This window comes from Somniosus microcephalus, unplaced genomic scaffold, assembly GCF_052327205.1.
Source record: "Somniosus microcephalus isolate GS21.2 unplaced genomic scaffold, FLI_Smic_1.0 unresolved_chr5, whole genome shotgun sequence".
NCBI lineage: Eukaryota > Metazoa > Chordata > Chondrichthyes > Squaliformes > Somniosidae > Somniosus > Somniosus microcephalus.
In genome coordinates, this window is record NW_028225183.1 from 49,605,827 (window position 1) to 49,614,128 (window position 8,302).

An 8,302-nucleotide genomic window follows, 5' to 3' on the forward strand; every position below is an offset into this window, starting at 1 on the left:
CTGCAGTCCCTGCTTCTGTCCCCACAGGGAGTAAGAACCTCGAACCTGTTGGACAAGAACAAGGGCTGCGTCTCCTCGAGCTCTACGTCCTGGATCCCCGTACCTGCCTCACTCATAGTCATACCGTCCTTTCCCTGACCATGGGCTACATCTGAATTAATTAACTTCATAGGTGTGACCACCTCCTGATATACAGAGTCCAGGTACTTCTCCCGCTCCCTGATGTGTCACAGTGTCTGAAGTTCAGACTCCAGCTAATCAACACGGAGCTGGTGTTCCTGTAGCAGCAGACACTTGTCACAGACGTAATCACCGTGACCCTCAATGGGTTTCACCGGCTCCCACATCTCGCAACAGTAACACATCACCTGCTCAATTCTATATAATTAATTAAATTTTTTATTGTTAGTTATGGACACCCTCTGCCCGATTTTAGATGCTAGTATCCCGTTTAATTAATTGGATTTAAATTAAATCAATCCCTCTAGTTACACCAGTTAAATGGTTTACCAACAGTCACCTTCATAGAAATCTCCATGTTCTTTGAATATAAGAATCAAGTGAGGATTTGAAACTTATCTCGGCCATTGTTCACTTTCAAATGAGGTTTCCATTAACTGAGATTTAATTTCTACATGCAGCTCTATTGAAGCTGTGAATTAAACCGTGCAATATTTTACTGAACATTAAATAGAATTGAGAAGTTATTTTTTGTCAATACAACTAACATTGAGACCACTTTCTGTCTGTTCTAATTAAAGGTGTTCAACAGAAACACAAGGAAACACTCCGGGTACAAACTGAAACACTGAGAGTGAACACTATCCTAATAAAGGAGAAGGTTAAGGTTTTCCAGCTGGTTGATCGATACGCTGAACTAACGGTCATTTCTACTGTTCGCGATCGGACACTTGTAGAACATGAACTGCTGGCAAGAGGCCGAGACCATGAAGAGTGGAGAAAGAAACACCTCCGGAGAGAGCTGGAAAAAATCCGAAATGATCAATTGTTCCAGAGCTGTTTTTCCCAGAGAGAATCAAAATCAGGGAGTTCAGGAGCAGTGAGCGGAGTCCCAGGGATTGGATAAACAACAATGGTACGAAAGATTGTTCATGACTGGGCCACTGGGAAAATATACCCACACTTTCAATTTGTTTTCAGTTTTAAATTCCGGGATTTGAACGCTATTAACTGTAGAATAAACTTGAGGAATCTGATACTCTTTTTCTCTCCTTACTTCGGGAAAGTTCTGGGAGAGCTCTGGAAGAACCCAGAGGGATTGCTGATTATATTCGATGGTTTGGATGAATGCAATGACCGGATCGATTTTGCTGACAATCGGAGAAGCACAGAACCGCAGCACACGTGCACAGATCCTGAAGACTGCTGTGAAGTGTCTGACATTGTGTACAGTTTAATACAGCATAAGCTGCTCCCAGGATGTTCAGTGCTAGTGACCAGCCGCCCCACTGCATTACATTTATTGGAAAAGGCTGAGATCAGTGTCTGGGCTGAAATCCTGGGATTTGTTGGTGAAGAGCGGAAGGAATATTTCAACAAGTTTTTTGAAGATCGGGCGGTGGCAGCAGCTGTATTCAAACACGTGGAAGAGAACGAGATCATGTACACAATGTGCTACAATCCTTCCTATTGCTGGATACTTGGTCTGTCACTGGGTCCGTTCTTTACACAAAGAGACAGGAATCAGCAGCGACTTCCCAAGACCATCACCCAAATATATTCCTACTATATTTACAACATTCTGAAAAACCATGGCCGAGAGATTGAAAGCCCCCGTGATGTGTTACTGAAGCTTGGTGAGATGGCCTTCACAGGAGTTTCCGAGAACAAGATTGTGTTTAGAAATGGAGATTTGATTAAGTACAATCTACAACCTTCCCAGTTCATGTCTGGGTTCATGATGGAACTTTTGGAGAGAGATAATTCTGTCCAGAACGTGGTGTACACATTCCCGCACCTCACCATCCAAGAGTTTGTAGCTGCACTCACACAATTCCTGACTCCAGATCCCGGGGACCTCCTGAAACTCCTCAATGAAGCCCACAGCAAGGAAGATGGGCGATTTGAGATATTTCTCCGTTTTGTTGCTGGTCTCTCCTCCCCACAGGCAGCTCGGCCACTGGAGGAGTTTCTGGGTCCATTTCTTCATCAAACAACCTGCCGAGCGATTGACTGGGTGAAGGAAAAGGATGAAGGATTGATTGGGAACACAGTGAGTGAAACTGGTAAAAGGAACCTCCTAAACACATTCCACTACCTGTTTGAGTCTCAGAATAAAGCACTGGCTCGGACCACAGTGGGATCTGTGGAAACACTTACATTTAGAAGATTGCCATTGACCCCGATTGACTGTGCAGTCCTGTCTCACGTCATTGGACTCTGTGATACAATAAAATAACTCGATCTAGGAGGCTGCTCCATTCAGTGTGAAGGACTCCAACGGCTGGGACACGTACTGCACAAATGCCAGGTGTTGAGGTAACTGTTTATTTGTCTCTAAATGTTGGGCGAATTGTAGAACAGTCAGTGATTGTGTTGTTGCTCCGTAATGTAGGGAAACAAACAGTTCAGTTAAACCAGAGAGAAGCAGATTCAATACAAATTTGACCAATAATAAGAGGATCGGCCAGTAATTCCCTAAGGGCTGGAGAATCTAAAATGCATCCTTTTGAACAAGTAGGGATTTTATATTTTTTATTAGATCAGCAAATAAAGGTCACTGAGAGTCTGATAATTTAATTAAAATAAATCACTTTTAATAAAGCTGGACAGCGGAATGTAAACATAAAATATAATCAGGCAGTAAAGCTAAAATTAATTAATAATCTTTTCCACATCCACCATTTCAACGAGAAACAGGAGTGAATCCCAAGTTTAAATCACTAACAGTTCGATATTTACTCCAATACCGTGCAGAGTGTGTCCTGTCGAGGGGGTAGTTTCCTGGATTGGGAAGATTGGGGAATTGGGAATTCTTTCAGCACTAAATGCTTACAATTATTCACAGTCCTGAACATTGAGTAAAGATTGATTTTCAGGATCTTAAACCTGCCGGTGAAAAGGTTCCAATCTAACCAGAGTACAGACACACACCGGCCATCAGTGGGGCCTCACACACAGCGGGCGGCTCCTGAGTAAACCGGGGGCAGTGAACCTGTGAATTCCCCATAACCCACCCCCTGTGTGAGGCTCCGCTCGGAGAGGGAACTTCCGAAAATTCCCAAAAAAATTTCGGGCCAGTTACACCTGAATTATATGTAGAGCCAGTTTAATGGGGAATAAAGTGAGAAACTCCCCTCCCCTATAAATTAGGAGCTCAGGGACATTTAAAACTTGTAACGGGACTGAATAAACTCTATTGCTGCTATTGACAAACATTCACTATAAGCTCTCTGACTCCCAGAGCTACCTGGAATACACTTCCTAACAACTCGCTTCCTGTAAGGACGCTGGTCCATTCTTCCAGTTTTTTTTGTCCCTGCCGCATCTGCTCTGATGATGCCACATTCCATACTAATGCTTCCGACATGTCTTCCTTTTTCCTCAACCGAGGATTCTCCTCTACCGTGGTTGACACGGCTCTTGACCATGTCCGTTCTGTTTCACGCACTTCTGCTCTCACCCCTTCCCCTCCCTCCCAAAACTACGGTAGGGTTCCCCTTGTCCACACCTTTCACCCCACCAGCCTCCGCATTCAACGAAACATCCTCCGCCATTTCCGCCACCTCCAGCGTGCTCCCACCACCAAAAATATCTTCCCCTCAGCCCCCCTTCCAAAATTCTGAAGGGACCGCTCCCTCCACGACATCCAGGTCCACTCCTCAATCACCCCAACACCCCTGCTCCTTCACACAGCACCTTCCCGTGCAAGCGCAGGAGGTACTACACCTGCTGTTTTACCTCCTCCCTTCCCAGTGTCCAGTGCCCAAAACACTCCTTCCAGGTAGGACAGTGATTTACTTGTACTTCTTGCAATTTAGTATTCTGTATTCACTGCTCACGATGCGGTCTCCTCTACCTTGGGGAGAAATATGCAGATTGGTGATCACTTTGCGGAACACCTCTGCTCAGTCCGTAAGTGTGATCCCCGAGCTTCTGGTCGGCTATTGCTTTAATTCTCTGCTCCACTCCCACTCTGATCTCTCCATTCTTGGCCTCTTACACTCTTCCAACAAAGTAAAACATAAGATCGAGGAACAGCACCACACCTTTCAATGAGGCACTTTAAAGCCTTCTGGACTCAACGTCGAGTTCAACAATTTCAGACTATAACCTCGGCCACTATTTTATTTTTTTAATATTGTTTTTCCTTTTTGGTTTTTTTCTCTCGAATGACAGCTGTTGATAACTTTGCCATTGCCATTCACACCGCATGTAGATTCATCTTTTGATTTTCAACTTGTCCCATTACCATCTCCTTTTGCCTGCACCATCATCCCTTTTGTCTTTTAATCTCTCCTGTCTTCCACCCTATCACAGACCTTCCCTTTTGCTCTTTCCTCCGCTCCCCCCAACTTTCCCTGCCCCTACACATGCTTAAAAATATGTTACAGCTGTAACTCATTCCAGTTCTGACGAGGCGTCCTTGTCCTGAAATATTTACTCAGTTTCACTCTCTATAGGTGCTGCCTGACCTGCTGGGTATTTCCATAATTTTCTGTATTTAATTCAGCATAAATTCTCCTTGTTATATAAAATGCTGGGGGCCGGATTTTACAGCAGCAGATAGTCTTTCACAATATAACTCACCCCGAGATAATAAACAGATTAATATAATGCACAGAGTATATAGTACAGGGAATCACCACTTTATCGTTTAATTCTGAAAACATCGCTTCATTCCCATAAAATCCGGGATTTAAGGAGCAGCAGAAATGAGACAACTTTCTCCAAACATGACAGGACCGGTCACTGAGCGCCAGGAGGTTAATTCTGATCATCAGGGAATGAGACCGTTCTGAGGGACACCCGATCCGTTCCCCGGCCGCCCCCCCCCCGCCCCAACCCGACCCGCCCAGGTGGGAAATCGCGGGGGGAAACCAGTGATTAATGCCCTGAAGTACTTTCAGTGATTGCTATAATATCCGAGAGTGAAAAATGTTTCAGGTCCGGGCGTTGATTCAGTTTGTTTCTGTTTGTGTTTAGACTGAATCACAATGAACTGGGAGATTCAGGAGTGAAGCCAATGTTTATGGCTCTGAGGAACCCGGACTGTAAAATACAGAAACTGGAGCAAGTACCAGACTGTGTGAGATTGTGTTTATATTAACTTGTTGTCTGACACTGTACATTATTATTAGTATCAGTAACAGTGTTATTAATAAACTCTGGGGATTTACTCTGATTCCTGTTATTTCTCTCTCTGATCCCCAGGTTGGATGGTGTCGGTCTCACAGATTCTTGTGCTGAGGATCTCGCCTCTGCTCTCAGTACAAACCGCTCACTGACGGATCTGACCCTGGCTTTCAATAAACTGGAAGATGCAGGAGTGAAACTACTGTCTGCGGCTCTGAGGAACCCGGACTGTAAAATACAGAAGCTGTAGTAAGTACCAGACTGTGTCAGATTGTGTTTATAATAACTGGTGTCTGAAACTGTTCATTATTATTAGTATCTGTAATAATGTTATTAATAGATTCTGTGGATTTACTCTGATCCGTCTTATTTCTCTCTCTCTGATCCCTAGTCTACAGGCTGTCGGTCTCATTGATTCTTGTGCCGAGGATCTCGCCTCCGCTCTCAGTACAAAGCACTCACTGACGGATCTGAATCTGAGTTATAATAAACAGGGAGATTCAGGAGTGAAACTAGTGTCTGCGTTTCTGAGGAACCCGGACTGTAAAATACAGAAACTGGGGTAAGTACCAGACTGTGTGAGATTGTGTTTATAATAACTGGATGCCTGACACTGAACATTATCATTAGTATCAGTTATAGTGTTATTAATAAACACTGGGGATTTACTCTGATACCTGTTATTTATCTCTCTGATACCCAGGCTGGATGAAGCCGGTCTCACAGATGATTGTGACGAGGATCTCGTCTCCGCTCTTAGTACAAACCGCTCACTGACGGATCTGACCCTGGGAGGAAACTCCTTCACAGATGGATCTGTCCCCGCTATCCGCCGACTCATACTGGCCTGCAGGAGTCTGGAACGGATCCGGTGAGTGTTTGTGTTAATTTTTAATGTAATAAAAAAAATCAATTTGATCCAGTCTGGGTAATTTTTGTCTGTAATTATTATTGAAATATTGAAATATTAACCCCAGTCTCGCGGTTTTTTACAGTGTTGTTCAATCTGTTTATTTCCTGTTTAATCTTTAATCTGTGTCAGGCTGTGGGAGAATCAATTCAGTTCAACTGGAGAGAGACTCCTAAGGGCGCTGCAGGGAACAAGACCCGGACTGAGAGTGATTGTGTGAACATTCCTATTGATGACGTCACTGCTCCCATTGTGTGACCATTTCCGGCCGTTGATTTGATTTTAATTTAAGTGTTTCCAGTTCGAGCTGATTGCGTCATCTCCCATTATGATGTCAGAGGCCCAGCCACAGGCTCACCTGTCTCAGCCGCTCCCAGGCTGCACCCCTTTCAAAATGGATGTGAGATGTGAGTGTGTGTTTCTGCAAAATGTAGAGACTGTCTGTGTGTGTCTGTATGTGCGTGGGTGTCTGTGTGTCTGCAAATTGCAGTCTGTCTGAGTGTGTGTTATGTTACTGTAAATTTTATTTAAATGTGGGTGGGAGGGAGACCGTGTGAGTGACTGGCAAACAGACAGACGTCAATGAGAGCGAGAGATACATGAATTCAGAAGGCAAGCAGCAGCATAGAAAGCCTGTTTCTGTCGGCGACAAAGTGAAAAGATAAGATACAGAAAAGTGTATTTTTGGTTTTAATCTACCAACACAGCAGTCATCGCTCTGCAGGCTGTGAGAGTGTGTGTGTAGAGAGAGCGAGAGAGGGCAACAGCTGGTGTTTGAATGAGATGTGGTCTGTTGTCTTATTATCTGCTGCTGCTGTATTGAACCCTATTGATTTCATTCTGACCTGGTCCACATTAAATGCTGTTGTGTATCACTTTATTGCATTTTTATTATTTCACTTCACTTTAAGACAGATAGTCAGTCAGTGGGATACTGAAAAATGTCTTTGTGGACTGTCTGACAATAAAAGCTGCCCTGGGACCTTTGCATTGATCCCACTCAAATCAAGACAAGACAGGCAGGCTGGCAGGCAGTGAGAGGGACTCATGAAATTAAGACAACCTGCAGAATAGAAATAAAAACAGAAAATGCTGGAAATACTCGGTATGTTAGGCAGCATCATTGGCGATACAGAGAAACAGAGTATATATTTCAGCTCGATGACCTTTCGTCAGATACTTGCCAGAATATGACAAAAGGTAATCGAGCTGAAATATTAACTCTATTTCTATCTCTCTCCACAGATGCTGCCTTACCTGCTGAGTATTTCCAACATTATCTGACTTTATTTCAGATTTCCCACATCCACAGCATTTGCTTTTGATGCAGAAGAAAAAGCCTGTTTCTGTAGGCCGCAAAATGAATAGATAAAATACTGAAAACTGACTGACTGTTTATAAACTGCCAAACAGAGCAGAGCAATGTCAGAAATCAATTTTCTTTCATTGCTGACAGTGATTTGTGGCAATTTTATGGCTGGCCTGTGTGTGTGTGTGAGAGAGAGAGAGAGTAAGGGAGAGACAGCAAAAGCTGTTGTAAATGCAGGGCTTGTCTGTGTTCAAGTTATCTGCTATTTAAGGGGTGGTGTGTCTGGGTCAGTTTTGCCTCTGTCTCCCTGAGTGGTCCGAATCGCTCCCACCCCCTTGGTTCGAGAGCTGGACTTATTTGGGGGTTATAATGAAAATGCCACGGACAACAGAGTTGGTGAAAAGAACTTGGGGGGAGAAATTGGGGCGCAATTAACGGCCGGGCGCAAATTTATCGCCGCCTACTGCTAAATCGGTCTCTTTCGCCACTGGAGGTGAGTGGAGTGCTAAATCAGGTGCTGCACGACTCTCTTAATGTGCTAAGCCGGAGGAGCGAGGAGCTAACTCAGAGGGTGGGCGCAGCACAGGTGCTGTCAAAGGGGAGGGTTGATCTTGATTTGCAGCCGCACCCTGCGCATCGGAGCACTGAAACTCGGCCTTGACATCCCTATTGCCAAATCCTGCAGCCAAGTACCATGGAGAGGGCCAGGGAGCGAGTGCAGTGCTTCAGCGATGGGGCCTTGGAGTATCTGGTTTGCGCGGTGGAGC

At 44.5% G+C, this 8,302-nt stretch overlaps 1 pseudogene; it reads left to right on the top strand.

The window, feature by feature from the left end:
• LOC147088202 (NACHT, LRR and PYD domains-containing protein 3-like) overlaps positions 1 to 6,446 on the top strand; it is a 53,353-nt pseudogene extending 46,907 nt beyond the window's left edge.
• Positions 6,447 to 8,302: the final 1,856 nt, after the last annotated feature.